The sequence below is a fragment of the Rattus norvegicus genome, chromosome X (genome assembly GCF_021556685.1).
Source record: "Rattus norvegicus strain SHRSP/BbbUtx chromosome X, alternate assembly SHRSP_T2T, whole genome shotgun sequence".
NCBI classification, from domain to species: Eukaryota; Metazoa; Chordata; class Mammalia; order Rodentia; family Muridae; genus Rattus; species Rattus norvegicus.
Genome location: NC_141554.1, coordinates 108,148,431 through 108,171,221, shown reverse-complemented (window position 1 = coordinate 108,171,221; position 22,791 = coordinate 108,148,431). Strand labels below are relative to the sequence as shown.

General features: G+C 41.4%; 1 non-coding gene and 1 pseudogene across 1 annotated transcript; one reads left to right on the top strand and one right to left on the bottom strand.

Moving 5' to 3' along the window:
• Nucleotides 1–1,461: 1,461 nt before the first annotated feature.
• LOC134484206 (presenilin-associated rhomboid-like protein, mitochondrial) lies at nt 1,462–13,942 on the bottom strand (annotated as a pseudogene).
• Nucleotides 5,919–5,987, top strand: LOC134484241 (transfer RNA alanine (anticodon UGC)). The gene has a single exon. It is a non-coding gene; the product is annotated as a tRNA-Ala (tRNA).
• Nucleotides 13,943–22,791: the final 8,849 nt, after the last annotated feature.

Sequence of the window (22,791 nt, the reverse complement as noted above, 5' to 3'; positions counted from 1 at the left end):
TTCTTAGTAAACGTAGTGTCTTGACTAGGAACAGTCTTATTTCCTAATACTGAGATATGAGGTGGTAGAAATGCGGAGTGCACATAAAATAATGCATACAAATGCACACATACTAAAGTTCCGAAATCGTGTTAAATAATAATCGTGAAATTGAGAATCACATACTTGGTACAATAGTGAAGTAGGGCATTGCCTACCAGTGTGATTTCAAGATAAGTGTGATTGAGGAAACTCACAATCCCAGGACTTGGGAGAGAGAGACTGAACTGTTGCAAGTTTGAGGTCAGTCTGCATAATGAGTTCTAGAGCACTTAGGGCTACAGAGTAAGACCCTATCTCAAAATAATATATAGAAGTGTGATTTCAGCTTTCAATGCAATGCATATGATGAACACATTTCATATATATATACATATATATCACCTATAAAAACATATATAAATATAGGTATCATATAGATGCACACATGTAGATCCTGGCTTCTGCCTCTACTGAGATATATGGAACTCCCTTTTATCATATAAACACTTGATAACTAAATGAATCCATTGTTTAAATGGGCACCCTGATAACACCTGGACGGTCTTTAGAAAATGGCCATTGTGTGGCCCTATTGACAGTGTCTGAGGCATATACTATACCAAATATACGTTCCTGACATGAGCATCACTTTGCTCACGATCATGAAAGCCTGCACCTAACTAGTTTCCTAAACAGTTCCTGTACTCTAGGACTATCCGTTCCACAACGTATTTCAAATCAAAATGCTGGCTATAGAGACACATGAAATTATAGGCACATGTCTTGGAGATGGTGACTGGGTGGGACCATTTGTCTTCCAGTCATTTTTCAGGTTTGTGAGAGATGTTTCCTCAAATGAGTAAATCAGAAAGTAATAGATTAAGTCTCCTAATGAATACTTGTGGCCTTCACCTGAATGTCAACATCAACATGCAATGAACACACACAAATACACACACATACACACACACACACACACTCACGCACACACACATGAAAACATGCACAGGCTCACACAGTGCAAATAAACATTTACAAAAATTCATTTGTGCACTTTGGCACATGTGTGCCCACACATTTTCTCTCTCCCCCCATTAATATGCAGGTGCATTACACACACAAACACACGTACTCACACACACACACTCACACACAATCACAAGCACACACACACACACTCAGAAGGCTATGTGCACATGCACACACAGGTGAACACACATAAAAACAAAGTATAAACTGTCCTGAACAGAATGATTCTAGTTTTGCCGTGAAAGAATAATTGTAAAACAGTTCACACACACACACACACACACACACACACACACACACACACACACACACACACGGTTGCTCTGCAGAGCCACAGGGGAGCATAATGCAGCACAATGCAAATGATGGACAGAGAATGATGTTGTCTGACAGGGAGGGATAAGGGTAGCCCTACCATAGCCTTCTGGAGAGGGGTTGGAATGTTTCAAAAAGCAACTAAAAGCGACAGAACAAAATCCAAGCATGAATACTATATTCTATACAAATCACCCCTGTATATATACATTTTGACCTGCACATTTACACTAAGCAGAGGTGAAATGAGTTGTTGAGCACTAGCTTTGCGGTCATTCATAAAGGGAACTTTACTAGGACACCTGTGAAACTCACAAAGGCAGGAGAAGTCCATTCACTGGGGGATATTTGCTACTCTGTAAAACATCAGACTTGTCATGAATATTTAAGAATATAGATTTGCTTCCACCCCGTGGCTGTAATGGGAACTGCATCTGTGCGAGTCTGGCCAGATGGAGGGGGAGAACACAGGCTGGGAATCTGAGATTGGAACCCAATCCTGGTCTGAGCTGAATATAAAGAATAGACATGAGGGAACGACAGAAGCTTGTATGAGTCTAAATATGAACGCACACATGCATGCACACACAGAGCTCCTAGGGGTAAGCCCACGTTTCCATGTAATTAATTTGCTCCATGGAAGTGACCACAATCTACACAGTCAGTGTGTATAGAAGATAAATACACGAACATCCTCTATCAAGTGTGTGTGTGTGTGTGTGTGTGTGTGTGCCACACATCCTGCCACAAATCCCTATATAAGTTGATTCACATTGATCCTTTACAGCACATCCATCCTTTATCTGTGTGATAAAGTCACTGTCTCACATAGGAAATACCGAACAGTAATGTGTCTGATATCCCAAGATGCTTCATCCCATGGCACCACAGCTCCACAGAAGGAAGGGAAGAGAGAAGGAACTGACTTACCTATCATGTCCCAATCGCTCTGGTAACATGCTGTCAGGACTGATTCCACGTGACTCTTGTTATGGTCTGGAGCTGGTGTGGATGGCGCCTCCACAGATTTCTCTCATGTCTACTCAATGATAACTTGATCAAGAAAGAAACAAAGAAACTCAAGATTTAAACTTTAATTAAAATGAAGGTACAACGTGCCAAAATATATGGGACACAAGGAAAGTAGTGGAAAGAGGAAAATTCATGGCTCTGAGTGCCTCCAGAAAGAAACGGGAGAGTATACAATAGTGGTTTGACAGCACACCCAAAATCTCTAGAACAAAAAAAGCAAATACACCCAAGAGTAGTAGAGGGCAAGAAATAATCAAACTCAGGGCTGAAATCAACCATGTAGAAACAAAAAGAACAAGATAGAACAATCGTTAGCCAAACTAACCAGAAGGAACAGAGAGAGTATCCAAATTACCAAAATAAGAAATGAAAAGAAAGACGTAACAACTAAATCTGAGAAAAATTTTTAAAAAATCATCAGATCCTACTGCAAAAGCTTATACTCAACAAAACTAGAAAATCTGGAGGAAATGGACAATTCTGTAGACAGATACCAGGTTCCAAAGTTAAATCCAGATTAGACAAACCACATAACCATTTCCATAACACCTCAAGAAATAGAAGAAGTTACTAAAAGTCTCCCAACCAAAGAGACCCCAGGACTAGATGGGTTTAGTGCAGAATTCTATCATAACTTCATAGAAGCAAATTTCCTGAACAAAACACTAATGGTTTATGCTCTAAGATCAAGAATCGACAAATGGGATCTCATAAAACTGCAAAGCTTCTGTAAGGCAAAGGACACTGTGGTTAGGACAAAATGGCAACCAACAGATTGGGAAAAGATCTTTACCAATCCTACATCCGGTAGAGCGTTAATATGCATAACATATAAAGAATTGAAGAAGTTACACTCCAAAGAGCCAAATAACCATAATAAAAATGGGGTACAGAGCTAAACAAAGAATTCTCAGTTTACAAATATCAAATGGCTGAGAAGCACCTAAAGAAATGTTTAAAATCCTTAGTCATCAGGGAAATGCAAATCAAAATGACCCTGAGATCCACCTCACTCCAATTAGAATCGCCAAGATCAAAAACTCACGGAACAGCAAATGCTGGCAAGAATGTGGAGAAAAAGGTACACTCCTCCATTGTTGGTGGGATTGCAAACTGGTACAACCACTCTGGAAATCAGTCTGGAGGTTCCTCAGAAAATTGGACATTAAAGTACTGGAGGGCCCAGCTATAAATCTCCGGGGCATATACCCAAAAGATGCTCCAACATACAACAAAGACACATGCTCCACTATGTTCATAGCAGACATATTTATAAAAGCCAGGAGCTGGAAAGAACCCAGATGCCCTTCAACAGAGGAATGGATACAGAAAATGTGTTACATCTACACAATGGAGTACTACTCAGCTATCAAAAACAATGACTTCATGAAATGCATAGGCAAATGATGGAACTAGACAGTATCATCCTGAGTGAGGTAATCCAATCACAGAAAAACACACATGTTATGAAGTCACTGATAAGTGGATTTTAGCCCAAAACTCAAATTACCCAAAATACAATCCACACACCACATGAAGCTCAAGAAGAAATATGACCAAAGTGCAGATGATTCACTTCTTCTTAAATGGGGGAACAAAAATATTCATAGGAGGGGAGGTGGAGATAAAGTTTATAGCAGAGATCGAAGAAATGGCCATTCACACCCTGCCCCACATGTGGCCCATATATATACAGTCACCAAAACTAGTTAAGATGGATGAACCAAAGAAGTGCAGGCCGACAGGAACCGGAGAGAGATGTCTCTTGAGAGACACAACCAGAACATGTCAAATACAGAGGTGAATGCTAGCAGCAAACCATTGAACTGAGAAGAGAGATACCCGTGGGAGGAAGCAGAGAAAGGATTGAAAGCGCTAAAGGGGCTTGCAACCCCATAAGAACAACAATGCCAACAAACCAGAGCTACCAGGGACTAAACCACTACCCAAAGACTATACACAGACTGACCCAAGGCTCCAAATGCATATGTAGCACAGAATAGACTTGTTGGGTCACCAGTGGAAGGGGAAGCCCTTGGTCCTGCGAAGGTTGGACCCCCAGTGCAGGGGAACATCGCAGGAGTGGTAAGCTGGCTGGAAGGGAGGGAAACACCCTTATGGGGAAGAGGAAGGGGAAGGGTGACAAGGGAGGGCAGAGGGTGTTTAAGGACAGAACACCGGGCAAGGGGATAATTTGAAATGTAAATAAAGAAATATATCGTATAAAAAATTATCCAGCTCAGGAACATCACTGCTGGTTCCAAGACAATGATTACTTTTAAGGCATTGCCTGCCATGAAGGCAAAATCGCCGAGGAAGATGATAAGGAGCCTCCGGTCTGGAATCGTGGTGCAGATTGCAGCAAGAATTGCCATGACTGCTCCCAAGCACCAAGGAAAGGTCCTGATTTTAATGTGGCAACTTTACACACATAACTGACAAAATTGAAAATAACAACGGAAGACATGAACATGGGTACAACTTGTTCTTGACCCAGAATGTTCTCGATGCTGGATGAGAAGCTGCACAAAACAGACATATTTGTGCCGTGAGGAATAAGGAGAAATTGTGGACAGAAACTTGGAGACCAAAGGACTTCTGAGGCTGGGTTGTGTGTACAGAATATGTGCATGGTCAGATGCAGGGAATGCAGGGTGTCCATAAGCAGAATGAGAGAGATGTGGTGATTAGGATGCCTGTCACCCGCTTCTGGCCACCACCTAGGCTATTACACCACTTGTGGATCTCCTTTCTGATGTCTACTTTGTTTTGTGGGCATATGCTGTCCAACCATTAACTTTTATGTCATCAGCATTACTCTGTACTGTGGACTTCGGTGATTCGAAATGCTAAATATAGCTGATTCAAATACACAGCCTGTGACCTCTATAGTGGAATTAAAGCCTTCTGTCGAGTTGGTATAAGCTAGACCTAATGATTAAAAAAAAAAAAACTGTTTCCTGTTTCCTTCAGAGGCTGGATCAAGGTACTTCTCTTGTATGCTTCTTCACTTGACCCTGTGTTTGATCTTCAAGGTTCTTCCTTCCTCAGAACATTTGTAAACGTACAATGTTGCCTAAGATAAAATTTATACCCGGATTTGGGCAGGCGCAGAGCCTGGGTCTGAGAGCGTTACTGGTAGGCTCCATAGAAGGGAGGCCCAGAAGACTAAAGGCAACCGTAGACTCGCTGTACCCAACCTCAGAATGCCATCTACCCAATCCCTGCTTCAATATTGCCTGATGTTCCTAATCCTTCAGAAGCACATTCTAATGAATTTAGCACAATAGTCTCAAGTGATGTAGGTCCGCCATGTTTTGCAGAGCACAAAATTTGTTGTGGTTCTTGTTCTTGTTTTGCTTGCATTGGAAATCGATTCTTTTCCCATAGAAGTGATGACATAAAAATTGTCGATAATGATATGCAAATATGTGATATAAATATCTTCACGCACTATAAAAAGTAGCTTGAGTCTCTGTCAGTTCATATAGGCTGGAAAGAGGTCTGGAGCGAGGCTTTGAGTTGTAGCTCAGTGGTAGAGCGCATACCTTGCACGTATGTTGTCCCGGGTTCGATTCCCGGCCTCTCCAAGCCTTTTGTTTTTTTTTTTTCTCTTCAGGATCAGTTTCTAGACAGGATCTAGAAGAGGTGTCGGTAAAGACCTCCGTAGTCTTGGGCGTATGGTCAAAGTGCTCATCTATAACCGTGACAACAATATTCCACTCTAACCTTGAAGACGTTCCCATGGAGGCTCTTAGTCTGGGGAGTACAGCGTGGTCATCGCTCTGGGATTATGTTTCCTCACAGCTTCTGCCTTCATGCTGCTGGCAGTTTCCTAGTGGGTATGCTTTCTCGGGTGAACGACGTCAAGGAAGAATGACTTCTGCTTTGAGAGAAATAAGGGAGGATACTGTGTAAGAGAAAAGTCTGTTTCAGGGACAGGATCAAGACACTTTCTTCTATGTTTCCCCCCTTGACCCTGTGTTTGATCTTCAAGGTTCGCCCTTCCTCGGTGCTTTTCCAAACTCAAATTTGCTTGTTGAAGAAATAACTTCAACCCGTGTCAGGGAGCCCAAGAGACTGAGTCTCAGACATGTCAGTAACCGAAGCCCACTGGAGGCACCCATTCATGACCACAGCCGCAGCCTCACTCTACGCAAACTCTCAATGCCATCTTCCCAACCTATGCCAGACCAGACATACCCTGCAGTCACTCATTATTATTAATTTGACATGATACTGACAATTCATTGTGGGTCTGCCATGTTTTGAAGAATTATGATTTCTTTTATTTTTAAAAGTTTGAGTTTTATTTTATACAGAAAATAAAACACAGGTACTGTTCAGCTGTACTGTAAATCTGAGTTAAATTTGAAGCAAGCCTAGATATCAAAACATTACTTAAATATTTGTGTTGATAGGTATACTCATATTAATATCTCTACTTATCCGATCAGGTGTAGATGTTAAAAATTACGAACTCTAACACCTAATGTTAGGTCAAATAAAATGCTTGCATACAAGTTTATACACCGATAAGGGCTGTGTGTAGAACACATACATTCTCACTGAGGAACCATTTCACACTCGAGGGAATGAACATTACCTTTTTATGTATAAAATGAGACATAGATAAGGTACATAAAAGAGTCATAAAGTATGTCGGTGACCGGGAGGGGGAATCCTGTTCTCTCTGGTGTTAAAGTTACACAGGGAGGCTGGAAATGTAGTTCAGTTTTAGAACATTTCTGTAGAACATACAAGGTCCTGTGACTGACACCCAGTATGGACTACAAAGGATCACACAGAGGGAGGCAGTCAGAGGAAAGAAGGCAAGAGATCCTTAAGCGAGCCAGTATACCCTGAGTCCAGAAAAATAAAGACTTCACAAAACCATGACTAAGCCATTATATAACTATGAGGAGTAACCAGAAACAGGGAAAGGCCCAAAACTCATTTCTTCGTGTCAGTGGGGGATAGAGTGAGGGGGTGGATTTTTAAGGTAATTGGTAAGTTTGAAGTGAGCAGGTCTGAAGCCGGAGAGCGTTCCTTGCATTGGCCTAACCTTTTTGTACCTGTTGTCATTTTTCAATAAACGTTTTTCTAATTTGTTTTTAAAAAAGATTCTTGTTCTTAATACTATTACTTTGTTTTTGTTGAGTATATTTTCTTTTTTCATAAAAGACATCCCATAGCAGCTCTTGATTTGAAATTATTAATTGCAGGCAGTGAAGAGATGCAGATGCCGGCATGTTGTGAAAGTGTTGCAGCTCCCTGTAGCTGTAGCCATGTTGCTTCAGTCTCCTAGGTTTATATGGACTGTGATGGAAGGACTGTTACCCTTGATGATGTAGCTCAGTGGTAGAGCGGCTGCCTTGCGTTCTAGTGGACCCGGGTTCGACTCCCAGCATCTCGGGGGTCCTTTTTGTGTTCTGGTTTTGTTTCTTCACAAGATATCCAGGCTTTAATTTTTTGCTGGGAGAGCATATATGCATAGGTAATTACTGGTTAAAGCGTTCATCTAGGACCATAAGGACAATGGTCATCAATAATCCAGTTATTTCCCTGAGGTTTTAATAGTCTGGTGAGTACAGCGTGGATGTGCCTCCAGGATTGTTTTGTTCTGAGCTTGAGTGAAGCTCTGCTTTCAAGCAGGTGGCAGTTTCCCTAGTGGGTGGCTTTCTCAGGTGACAGATAGCAAGGGTCAATGAGTTCTGCTTGGAGAGAAAAGAAGGGAGGATTGGGCGGAACGTTCCTAGTTACTGAACAGAGAACTGGAGCGTTGTGGTTGCCATGGAAACCAATGTCCCTGTGGACTCCGTTAAAATGTCTACTTAGGTGATGTAGTGATGGGAGCATTCTCTGTAGCCAAGCTTATGTGTTCCCAGAGGTGAGCACTTGAATTTCTCTGAGGGAGGGAAGACAGATGCAACTATCCTTGACCCGAGTATCTATGTATGTATATATGTATGTACACACACACACACACACACACACACACACACACACACAACTACAGTATAATATATGAGCGGGAACGTCTGTCAGAGGAGAGGCGTTCTCACATGCCTACAGGAATCTCAGAGCCCTGTAGGATAATATAGTCCCTCAGAAGAATCTGAAGGGAAATACTTTCTCCTACAGTTCTGTTTAAGCTTCTACAACTTTCCTAATGGAGCCATTAGGCAGGAAACAAACATTTAAAACTAGAGCACGTCAGGAACACTTCATTTTCAAAACCAATTCTCAGAAGGTGAGCCGCGATTCCTTCTGCCATTTCAAGGGGCTTTGTTTGAGAAAGTTCCGGGGAAACATAATGGGAAACTTTGTTCTTTACTGGCCACATACATTCATCAATAAGTGTAATTTAAGTCTTACAGAAAGAGCTAGAGTTATCAGTTACAGTAACATAAGACACTAAGGACATTAGCGAACCAGCCATGTGTGGATGTCAGAGAACAATCCTTGGGAGATGATTCTCTCCTTTCTCCAGAGCAACAAATGACTTACCAGCCAAATCACGATGACACCCCAGTAAGTCCTACTCTCAGATGTGCTGATTGTACTTTCCATTATGTTTCCTGAGCATCTGCTGTCCGAGGAAACAGGCACCACGGCAGAGGTCTTAACCCCCAAACCTAGGACACTGCGACGAGACGAGCGTACATGTGTAGCAGTCTGGTCTATACAGTGTCTGGAGCCATTTGCCACCTCTCTGAAGCAGAGGGAACAAAAGAGGGATAAAGTCTGCCTGGCAGGCAGAGAAAAGGCAGGTCAGGGTCTCCTGGACTGCTGAGACATGGAAAGATAAGGGGAGGTGCACTTGAGGCTCAAGGCTAGGGGCTACCATTAAAGAAATCAGCCGCCCATGTATTTGTGAGAATGTGTCTGGACTCTGTGTGTTCCTTTGATATTTGTGTCTTTTGCTTCTTTGAGATGGTTGGTGTCGTGCACTCCACACTTGCAGGACCTCACTATATTACCAACGAAGACATTGAAGTCCTGACTCTCCTCCATCTGATTCCCAATGCTGGGATTTGGGGCTTATCCCAGCATGCCTAGGTACTTGTTTCTCTTGACAATGTAGCACACTCTCTCACTACTGTAGGTACATAATGTGATTTCACATCAAGTAGCATTGTTTCTACATTTCCTTCATGATATAATTTGGGCCCTTTTTATTTCTATAAAAATGGTTAATCAGCGTGCTAATTTGCTTTCCAATTTCTTCTAAGAAGTTGTAGGATTGGCATGGGAAAACAGAGTGCATCTATATCTTAATGCTGAAGTCATGGAAATCATAACCATAGTGGCTTGGTGGTGCTCTGTTGGAGGGGAGGAACTTTTAGCAGGGAGTACCTAGCTGGAGCAAGTACATCACTTGGGTGAGCGTTGGCATTTATAGCCTCAATGCACTGGTGTTCTCTGTGCTTCTTGAGTGTGGATGCAAATGTGCTCAGTCGTGTTCCTGCTCTTGCTCACACACCGGCCTCCTTCCTTGTCCTCCCTACTTCAAAATGTCTATTTCCTCCCAAACAGAGTGCAAGACAATTGCTTCCCTGTTAGTTTGTGTCCACTGCACCATTTTATCACTGCAAAAGAAGAAGTATTAATACAGTGCATGTGAGCACAAATAGCTCAATTATGCCAGGCATGGCGGCACAGGCCATTAAGACCTCAGCGGATGGGAGGCAGAAACACTTGCATCTCTAGGACTTCAACCAGGCCTGTCAGGACCGCACAGGAGACTTTGTCTCAAAACAATAGTAGGAATACTCTAGCCTCAGACTATAAACTGCCTGTTTTCGTCAATGTTCACATTCTCCACAATCTTAATTTGTATTCTCATTGGTGTCCAAGATCTACTAGCCTCACATGGAGTCAGTCATCACACAAGTTCCATGTCCATATTGAAATTGTTACCTTGTATCACAATGGAGTTCTCTATGTCTTCTTATGGGATTGCCCTTGAGGTTACCTTATGCAGGTCTTTTCATTGTTGAATTATTTCCCCATACTTGATTTTGCATTCAGAGAAGCATGTTAATTGCATCCACCATCTTTAATCACTTCTCATATCTTTTTCTTATCTTTCTTGTATTTGATGCTCTGTTGCATGACTCGAACGTAGGCATGAATGGCTAACATTTTCCTAGTGAATTTGGACCTGCATTACTGTTTGCTAAAACACTTTTATTGCACTTTGATTTTAGTTTTCCCTATAACATTAACATAACTCCCCCCTGATTTCTACTTATACTTAGGTACACGTGCTTGTATTTAAGTGTTCAAGATATTATTTGTATGCCTTTAAATAAGGTATATGTCTTGTAAAGGATTAGTTTTATATTCTATTTCAATAGGTAATAAGATTGTCTTGTTTCTAATAAGTTATATCTATTTATATTCTTTACATATATGTATATGTTTGCTTAACATGTCAATGCCAGAGGGCAACTTTCAGGAGTGTTCCTCTGCTTAGGTCATGTGGGTCCTGGGGATACATTGTAGGCCATCAGATGCAGTGCCAGGCACCATCGTACCAGGTACCCCACATACATTATAATATGATCCATATATATTGGCATTTGGGTTCAGATCTCTCCCTGTGTTTGTAAGTTCATAATTCATACCCATAGTTACAGAAAATCTTCTACTGGGCTGTGAATATCACTGTACTAATTTTTGGGTCTTGAGAATGAACTAGGGTCTAACCCATGCAAAACCTACGCTCTGACACTGAGAAATTTCCCCCAGACACAGGAAATCTACTTTATTGGCCATTTGTTTTGAAGTAGTATATAGTGCAACACTCATCATTTGCAGTTGCTTTTTAATTGACTTCTTTTTGTGTGGGGGATATCAGACCCCAGACCTTCCAAATGTCTGCCAAGTGGTGTCTCTACCGCCAACTTTCATTCCCATCCAAATATTAACTCTTAGAGTAGTTACTGCATTTACTGATTGATTGATTGATCCATCTATTCATTTATTTATTCATTTTGTTATCTATCTATATATTTATCTATCTATCTATTTATTTATTTTAGTGTGGACAGTGTGTACATATGCCAGAGCACATGGCTAGAGGTCAGAGAAAAGGCGACAACTTGAGGGAGTCAGAGCTCTACTTCCCTCTTGTGGTTTTAGTTATTACACCCAGGCCTTTGACATAAGTTTGACTGCTGCCTGGGCCGTGTTGCTGTCTCCAGTATTACCTTCTTAGTAAACGTAGTGTCTTGACTAGGAACAGTCTTATTTCCTAATACTGAGATATGAGGTGGTAGAAATGCGGAGTGCACATAAAATAATGCATACAAATGCACACATACTAAAGTTCCGAAATCGTGTAAATAATAATCGTGAAATTGAGAATCACATACTTGGTACAATAGTGAAGTAGGGCATTGCCTACAAGTGTGATTTCAAGATAAGTGTGATTGAGGAAACTCACAATCCCAGGACTTGGGAGAGAGAGACTGAACTGTTGCAAGTTTGAGGTCAGTCTGCATAATGAGTTCTAGAGCACTTAGGGCTACAGAGTAAGACCCTATCTCAAAATAATATATAGAAGTGTGATTTCAGCTTTCAATGCAATGCATATGATGAACACATTTCATATATATATATATATATACATATATATATATCACCTATAAAAACATATATAAATATAGGTATCACATAGATGCACACATGTAGATCCTGGCTTCTGCCTCTACTGAGATATATGGAACTCCCTTTTATCATATAAATACTTGATAACTAAATGAATCCATTGTTTAAATGGGCACCGTGATAACACCTGGATGGTCTTTAGCAAATGGCCATTGTGTTGCCCTATTGACAGTGTCTGAGGCATATACTATACCAAATATACGTTCCTGACATGAGCATCACTTTGCTCACGATCATGAAAGCCTGCACCTAACTAGTTTCCTAAACAGTTCCTGTACTCTAGGACTATCCGTTCCACAATGTATTTCAAATCAAAATGCTGGCTATAGAGACACATGAAATTATAGGCACATGTCTTGGAGATGGTGACTGGGTGGGACCATTTGTCTTCCAGTCATTTTTCAGGTTTGTGAGAGATGTTTGCTCAAATGAGTAAATCAGAAAGTAATAGATTAAGTCTCCTAATGAATACTTGTGGCCTTCACCTGAATGTCAACATCTACATTCAATGAACACACACAAACACACACACACACACACACACTCACGCACACACACATGAAAACATGCACAGGCTCACACAGTGCAAATAAACATTTACAAAAATTCATTTGTGCACTTTGGCACATGTGTGCCCACACATTTTCTCTCCCCCCCATTAATATGCAGATGCATTACACACACAAACACACGTACTCACACACACACACTCACACACAATCACAAGCACACACACACACACTCAGAAGGCTATGTGCACATGCACACACAGGTGAACACACATAAAAACAAAGTATAAACTGTCCTGAACAGAATGATTCTAGTTTTGCCGTGAAAGAATAATTGTAAAACAGTTCACACACACACACACACACACACACACACACACACACACACACACACACACACGGTTGCTCTGCAGAGCCACAGGGGAGCATAATACAGCACAATGCAAATGATGGACAGAGAATGATGTTGTCTGACAGGGAGGGATAAGGGTAGCCCTACCATAGCCTTCTGGAGAGGGGTTGGAATGTTTCAAAAAGCAACTAAAAGCGACAGAACAAAATCCAAGCATGAATACTATATTCTATACAAATCACCCCTGTATATATACATTTTGACCTGCACATTTACACTAAGCAGAGGTGAAATGAGTTGTTGAGCACTAGCTTTGCGATCATTCATAAAGGGAACATTACTAGGACACCTGTGAAACTCACAAAGGCAGGAGAAGTCCATTCACTGGGGGATATTTGCTACTCTGTAAAACATCAGACTTGTCATGAATATTTAAGAATATAGATTTGCTTCCACCCCGTGGCTGTAATGGGAACTGCATCTGTGCGAGTCTGGCCAGATGGAGGGGGAGAACACAGGCTGGGAATCTGAGATTGGAACCCAATCCTGGTCTGAGCTGAATATAAAGAATAGACACGAGGGAGCGACAGAAGCTTGTATGAGTCTAAATATGAACGCACACATGCATGCACACACAGAGCTCCTAGGGGTAAGCCCACATTTCCATGTAATTAATTTGCTCCATGGAAGTGACCACAATCTACACAGTCAGTGTGTATAGAAGATATATACACAAACATCCTCTATCAAGTGTGTGTGTGTGTGTGTGTTTGTGTGTGCCACACATCCTGCCACACATCCCTATATAAGTTGATTCACATTGATCCTTTACAGCACATCCATCCTTTATCTGTGTGATAAAGTCACTGTCTCACATAGGAAATACCGAACAGTAATGTGTCTGATATCCCAAGATGCTTCATCCCATGGCACCACAGCTCCACAGAAGGAAGGGAAGAGAGAAGGAACTGACTTACCTATCATGTCCCAATTGCTCTGGTAACATGCTGTCAGGACTGATTCCACGTGACTCTTGTTATGGTCTGGAGCTGGTGTGGATGGCGAGTCCACAGATTTCTCTCATGTTACCGTAGGAGACAGAGTAATAAGAAGGCGTGCACAAGGAAGAGACAGTGGAAGCACACGAGGTACAGGGATGGCGAAGCCTGTCTACATTCAGTCAAATGGAGGCTGTGCCCTTGCCTCATCTCTCTTCATCTCACAGACTCTTCCCACACACGTGCAAGCACACACGCCCCAACATACAGACACTTATTTAAATGTACAGATGTGCAGTAATAGCTGTACTGATTTTTTGTGCACACATGGGCGTGTGTGCCTGAGTGAGTGTGTGCTTGTGTGAGTGTGTGCTAGCATGAGTACATGCATGCAAGTGCTCTAGTACAAGTGTGTAGGTCAGAGGATGATATTACGTTCTCTCCTCCAACGTTCTTTAGAGGCAGGGTATCTCTTCTTTCTGCTGCTGTAGTATACTGTATATAACGTGTATTCCAGGCTAACTGGAATACAGATTTTACCCAATACTTTTTAAATTTTTATTGGTTACTTTATTTGTTTACATTTCAAATATTATTTCCCTTACAGGTTTCACCTCTGGAAACCCCCTATCTTATGACCTCATTCTTCCTTCTATGAGGGTGCTCTCCAACCACTCCCTCTTACTGTCCTGGAATTCCACTATGCTGGGGCATCAAGCCTCCTCAGGGCCAACAGTCTCTCCTCTCACTGATGCCAGATAAGGCCATGCTCTGTTACATATGTGGCTGGAGCCATGGGTCATTCCATGTGTGCTCTGTTTGGCAGATTAGTCCCTGGAGCTTTGGGGTTCTGGGTGGTGGACATTTTTGTTCTTCTTGGGCCATTGAAAACCCCTTCATCTCCTTCAGTCCTTTCTCTAACTCCTCCATTGGAGACCCTGCGCTCAGTCTGATGGCTGGCTGCAAGCATCCTCATCTGTATCAGTAAGGCTCTGACAGATCTTCTTAGAAAGAGCTATATCAGGATCTTGTCAGAAAGCATTTTTTGGCATTAGCAATAGCGTCTGGATTTGCTGTCTGCATAGGGAATGGATTCTTAGGTGGAGCAGTCTCTAGAATGGCCTTTCCTTCAGTCTCTGCTCCACTCTTTGTACCTGTATTTCCTTTAGACAGGAGCAATTCTGGGTTAAAATTTTTGAGAAGGGTGTGTGGTCCCATCCCTCAACCAGGAACCTTGCCTAACCTATGGAAATGGTCTCTACAGGTTCTCTCTCCCCTTTGTTTAGTATTTCAGCTAATTTCATCCCCTTTGGGTCCTGGGAGTCTCTTGCTCTCCTGCCATGTGAGACTTTATGGTGGCTGTCCCCAGATCCCCTGTCCTCCATTTCTCCACACTTCTGTTCAATTTCCTAACCCTCTATATATCTATCCAGTCTCCTTTCTAACCTGATCCCTCCCCTTTTTTCCTCGCCCCTCCTGCTTTCTTCCCAAGTCCCTCCCACAGTGTCCCTCCCATCAATATTTTGTTCCCCTTTCTACGTACGACTGAAGCATCCACACTTTGGTCTTCTGTCTTCTTGAGCTTCATGTGGTCTACAAGTTATATCGTAGGTATTCTGAGCTTTTTTTCCTAATGTACACTTATCAGTGAGTACATACCATGTATGTTCTTTTAGGACTGGGACACAGGAACCACAGGGCAGCCAGGGACAGGATCTTTCTGGTTTCCATCTGTGTCCAGGAGCTGACCCTATGTCACAACTATGCACAACTCAATCCCACCCGGAGAGAGCTGGTGTCTCACAAGTGCTGACACATCTAAGATCACAGGCTCACAGGCTCACATCAGAGACAAGCTCCAGTCAGAAACAGCAAGTCCGAATAACACCAGAGATAGCCAGATGGCGAGCGGTGAGCACAAGATCATAAGTAACAGAAATCAAGCCTACATGGCATCGTTAGAACCCAGTTCTCCCACCACAGCAAGCCCTGGATAACCTAACACACCAGAAAAGCAAGAGTCTGATTTAAAATCATATCTCATGATGATAAAGGACTTTAAGAGGGACATAAGTAACCCCTTTTAATAAATACAAGAGAAGCTCAAAGAGTCTTATGGAAGAGATGGAAGAAAGAATATGGGACATGAAGAGGCTTTCTTAAGCTAAGATTGATAAGGGAATGCATTATTTAATTGACAAGGATGATGGACTGGGTGTTCAGTGTATCTTATACTTTTAATTACAGAATGGCGATAGCTGTGTTCAATTTATATTTGAGAGGAATTTCTCTTTTTAATTAGACAGAAAGGGTGAGATGTGGATTGTTGTCTACATGCAGGTGAAGGAAGGCACAAGATAAGGCAAGGCCTGTGATTGGGCAGTGACAAAGTAAGGCGGGCACAGAGTTTTGGAGAGAGGAGCGACAGAGAGGAGAGTGGAGAAGATGAACCAAGATGGATGCAGAGAAGGACAACCTAGATCTGTGTGACCTTAAAGGGCCACAGGTAGTTATGATGGGCTTTTATAGGACATTTGTCCTATAGGTGGACAGTGTATATCGATGTTAATTGGTTAACTATTTCTTGTGTGGAGGATTTGCGGGGTGAGAATTTACTCATGTGAATCTGATTGACAAATTACAAGCTTATCGAGTTTTGATTTTACTGGGATACTGGGAATTGTCACTATAACCACAGGGGGCAGATGCTGGGACTGTGAACAGAGTTCACAGCAGACAGTCACAAGAGGGCGGCTTCTGCTGATATTGCAAACTCAGCTAGTCTGATTGAGGTGTTCTGCTGATTAAGATGAAAATACCTTGCAGATGCCATGTGACCCACCCCTGCAGACCATAGTGTGGGTTTATGAACTCTCTTTCTTTAAAAAATTACTTACCACAACAGCAAACCCTAAGGGGCCTTCAATGGCGTATGCACCATTTTATACATAAACATCAATATACATGTTTACTCTGTTCTAATTTTATGCTTCTAATAGCTAACGATGAACATTTTATATGTGATTTAATTCTGATGTTTGAATGAGCTGCATTAATTTAGACCTTGTGAAGGACAAGGAAATTCAAAATTAATTTTTAATGCATCAGTCAGCCATTTTTTTAAAATGTGTAATTCCATGCCTTTGTCCCTTTTTATTGTTCTTGCAGATATATTTAGTGTAAGGAATCACACACACACACACACACACACACACACACACACACACACACACATTTAATATATCTGGGGAATAAGCTTTTAGTAGAGATCATGCATGTGGGAACTAAATGTCAAAAGTTTTCAATGATCTTCCTGGTTGCGGGTGCCATGGAGAGCTCGTAATCAAAACCCCCGAGCAAACTTGAGCCTCGGGACCACAGGTAAGACAAACCTTCCTGCTCCAAGAGACCTGCCTGGTGAACTCAGGACACACAGAGGCAAAATTCCGCTAGGACCGACACTTCTGGTATTTAGCGGGAATCACAAACCCGTGGATCCCCGCCCGCAGCAGCTCTCTGCTCCCAAACCCCGTGGGAGAGAGACCTCACCGCCTGGAAAGGTGGGCACTCCTGAGACTGCAGAGCGGAAGAGACCACCAACACTGCCCACCCCTGCCCACATCCCTGGCCCAAGAGGAAACTGTATACGGCTTCTGGGTTCCCATAGAGGACGGCCCAGGAGCAGCAGGTCCGCTGCATCTGAGACACCGCCTGAACCTGAAGGGAACGACCAGATTAACAGTTCTCTGCACCCAAATCCCGTGGGAGGGAGAGCTAAACCTTCAGAGAGGCAGACACACCTGGGAAACCAGAAAAGACTGCACTCTGCCCACATCTCTGAATCCAGAGGAAGACACCAAACACCATCTTGAACCTTGGTGCACGAAAGCTCCTGGAAAGGGCAGTGAAGATCTTCCTGGTTGCTGCCCCCAAGGAGAGCTCATAAGAAACACCCCACGAGCAAACTTGAGCCTCAGGACATCAGGTAAGACAAACGTTCCTACTGCAAGCAACCTGCCTATTGAGCTCAGGACACAGGCCCACAGGAACAGCTGAAGACCTGTAGATAGAAAAAACTACCCACCCGAAAGCAGAACACTCTGTTCCCATAACTGGCTGAAAGAAAACAGGAAAACAGGTCTACAGCAGCCCTGACACACAGGCTTATAGGACAGTCTAGCCACTGTCAGAAATAGAAGAACAAATAACACTAGAGATAATCTGATGGCGAGAGTCAAGCACAGGAACCCAAGCAACAGAAACCAAGACTACATGGCATCATCAGAGCCCAATTCTCCCACCAAAGCAAACACTGAATATCCAAACACACCAGAAAAGCAAGATCTAGTTTCAAAATCATATTTGATCATGATGCTGGAGGACTTCAAGAAAGACGTGAAGAACTTCCTTAGAGAAACACAGGAAAACATTAATAAACAAGTAGAAGACTACAGAGAGGAATCACAAAAATCCCTGAAAGAATTCCAGGAAAACACAATCAAACAGTTGAAGGAATTGAAAATGGAAACAGAAGCAATCAAGAAAGAACACATGGAAACAACCCTGGATATAGAAAAACAAAAGAAAATACAAGGAGCCGTACATACAAGCTTCACCAACAGAATACAAGAGATAGAAGAGAGAATCTCTGGAGCAGAAGATTCCATAGAAATCATCGACTCAACTGTCAAAGATAATGTAAAGCAGAAAAAGCTACTGGTCCAAAACATACAGGATATCCAGGACTCAATGAGGAGATCAAACCTAAGGATAATAGGTATAGAAGAGAGTGAAGACTCCCAGCTCAAAGGACCAGTAAATATCTTCAACAAAATCATAGAAGAAAACTTCCCTAACCTAAAGAAAGAGATACCCATAAGCCTACAAGAAGTCTACAGAACTCCAAATGGATTGGACCAGAAAAGAAACTCCTCCCATCACATAACAATCAAAACATCAAATGCACAAAATAAAGAAAGAATATTAAAAGCAGTAAGGGAAAAAGGTCAAGTAACATATAAAGGCAGACCTATCAGAATCACACCAGACTTTTTGCCAGAAACTATGAAAGTCAAAAGATCCTGGACAGATGTCACACAGACCCTAAGAGAACACAACTGCCAGCTCAGGTTACTGTATCCTGCAAAACTCTGAACTAACATAGATGGAGAAACCAAGATATTCCATGACAAAACCAAATTTACACAATATCTTTCTACAAATCCAGCACTACAAAGGATAATAAAGGGTAAAGCCCAACATAAGGAGGCAAGCTATACCCTAGAAGAAGCAAGAAACTAATCGTCTTGGCAACAAAACAAAGAGAAGAAAAGCACACAAACATAACCTCATATCCAAATATGAATATAACAGGAAGCAATGATCATTATTCCTTAATATCTCTCAACATCAATGGCCTCAACTCCCCAAAAAAAGGACATAAATTAACAAACTGGACACGCAATGAGGACCCTGCATTCTGCTGCCTACAGGAAACACACCTCAGAGACAAAGACAGACACTACCTCAGAGTGAAAGGCTGGAAAACAACTTTCCAAATAAATGGTCGGAAGAAGCAAGCTGGAGTAGCCATTCTAATATCAAATAAAATCAATTTTCAACTAAAAGTCATCAAAAAAGATAAGGAAGGACATTTCATATTCATCAAAGGAAAAATCCATCAAGATGAACTCTCAATCCTAAATATCTATGCCCCAAATACAAGGGCAACTACATACGTAAAAGAAACGTTACTAAAGCTCAAAACACACACTGCACCTCACACAATAATAGTAGGAGATTTCAACACCCCACTCTCATCAATGGACAGATCATGGAAACAGAAATTAAACAGAGACATAGACAGACTAAGAGAAGTCATGAGCCAAATGGACTTAACAGATATTTATAGAACATTCTATCCTAAAGCAAAAGGATATACATTCTTCTCAGCTCCTCATGGTAATTTCTCCAAAATTGACCATATAATTGGTCAAAAAACAGGCCTCAACAGGTACAGAAAGATAGGAATAATCCCATGCCTGCTATCAGACCACCACGGCCTAAAGCTGGTCTTCAATAACAATAAGGGAAAAACGCCGACATATACGTGGAAGTTGAACAATGCTCTACTCAGCGATAACCAGGTCAAGGAAGAAATACAGAAAGAAATTAAAGACTTCTTAGAATTTAATGAAAATGAAGGTACAACATACCCAAACTTATGGGACACAATGAAAGCTGTGCTAATAGGAAAACTCACAGCGTTGAGTGCCTGCAGAAAGAAACAGGAAAGAGCATATGTCAGCAGCTTGACAGCACACCTAAAAGCTCTAGAACAAAAAGTAGCAAATAAACCCAGGAGGAGTAGAAGGCAGGAAATAATCAAACTCAGAGCTGAAATCAACCAAGTAGAAACAAAAAGGACCATAGAAAGAATCAACAGAACCAAAAGTTGGTTCTTTGAGAAAATCAACAAGATAGATAAACCCTTAGCCAGACTAACGAGAGGACACAGAGAGTGTGTCCAAATTAACAAAATCAGAAATGAAAAGGGAGACATAACTACAGATTCAGAGGAAATTCAAAAAATCATCAGATCTTACTATAAAAGCCTATATTCAACAAAACTTGAAAATCTACAGGAAATGGACAATTTCCTAGACAGATACCAGGTACTGAAGTTAAATCAGGAACAGATGAACCAGTTAAACAACCCCATAACTCCTAAGGAAATAGAAACAGTCATTAAAGGTCTCCCAACCAAAAAGAGCCCGGGTCCAGACGGTTTTAGTGCAGAATTCTATCAAACCTTCATAGAAGACCTCATACCAATATTATCCAAACTATTCCACAAAATTGAAACAGATGGATCACTACCGAATTCCTTCTATGAAGCCACAATTACTCTTATACCTAAACCACACAAAGACCCAACAAAGAAAGAGAACTTCACACCAATTTCCCTTATGAATATCGACGCAAAAATACTCAATAAAATTCTGGCAAACCGAATCCAAGAGCACATCAAAACAATCATCCACCATGATCAAGTAGGCTTCATCCCAGGCATGAAGGGATGGTTTAATATACAGAAAACCATCAACGTGATCCATTATATAAACAAACTGAAAGAACAAAACCACATGATCATTTCATTAGATGCTGAGAAAGCATTTGACAAAATTCAACACCCCTTCATGATAAAAGTCCTGGAAAGAATAGGAATTCAAGGCCCATACCTAAACATAGTAAAAGCCATATACAGCAAACCAGTTGCTAACATTAAACTAAATGGAGAGAAACTTGAAGCAATACCACTAAAATCAGGGACTACACAAGGCTACCCACTCTCGCCCTACTTATTCAATATAGTTCTTGAAGTTCTAGCCAGAGCAATCAGACAACAAAAGGAGGTCATGGGAATACAGATCAGAAAAGAAGAAGTCAAAATATCACTTTTTGCAGATGATATGATAGTATATTTAAGTGATCCCAAAAGTTCCACCAGAGAACTACTAAAGCTGATAAACAACTTCAGCAAAGTGGATGGGTATAAAATTAACTCAAATAAATCAGTAGCCTTCCTCTACACAAAAGAGAAACAAGCCGAGAAAGAAATTAGGGAAACAACACCCTTCATAACAGACCCAAATAATGTAAAGTACCTTGGTGTGACTTTAACCAAGCAAGTAAAAGATCTGTACAATAAGAACTTCAAGCCTCTGAAGAAAGAAATTGAAGAAGACCTCAGAAAATGGAAAGATCTCCCATGCTCATGGATTGGCAGGATTAATATAGTAAAAATGGCCATTTTACCAAAAGCGATCTACACATTCAATGCAATCCCCATCAAAATACCAATCCAATTCTTCAAAGAGTTAGACAGAACAATTTGCAAATTCATCTGGAATAACAAAAAACCCAGGATAGCTAAAACTATCCTCAACAATAAAAGGAATTCAGCAGAATCACTATCCCTGTACTCAAGCAGTGTTACAGAGCAATAGCGATAAAAACTGCATGGTATTGGTACAGAGACAGACAGATAGACCAATGGAATAGAATTGAAGGCCTTGAAATGAACCCACACACCTATGGTCACTTGATTTTTCACAAAGGAGCCAAAACCATTCAATGGAAAAAAGATAGCATTTTCAGCAAATGGTGCTGGTTCAACTGGAGGTCAACATGTAGAAAAATGCAGATCGATCCATGCTTATCACCCTGTACAAAGCTTAAGTCCAGGTGGATCAAGGACCTCCACATCAAACCAAATATACTCAAAGTAATAGAAGAAAAATTGGGGAAGCAACTCGACCACATGTTTACTGGAAAAAATTTCCTGAACAAAACACCAATGGCTTATGCTCTAAGATCAAGAATCGACAAATGGGATCTCATAAAACTGCAAAGCTTCTGTAAGGCAAAGGACAGTGTAGTTAGGACAAAATGGCAACCAACAGATTGGGAAAAGATCTTTACCAATGCTACAACAGATAGAGGGCTTATGTCCAAAATATACAAAGAACTCAAGAAGTTAGACCGAAGGGAATCAAATAACCCTATTAAAAAATGGGGTTCAGAGCTAAACAAAGATTTCACAGCTGAGGAATGTCGAATGGCTAAGAAACACCTAAAGAAATGTTCAAAATCTTTAGTCATAAGGGAAATGCAACTCAAAACAACCCTGAGATTTCACCTCACAACAGTGAGAATGGCTAAGATCAAAAACTCAGGTGACAGCAGATGCTGGCGAGGATGTGGAGAAAGAGGAACACTCCTCCATTGTTGGTGGGATTGCAGACTGGTACAACCATTCTAGAAATCAGTCTGGATGTTCCTCAGAAAATTGGAC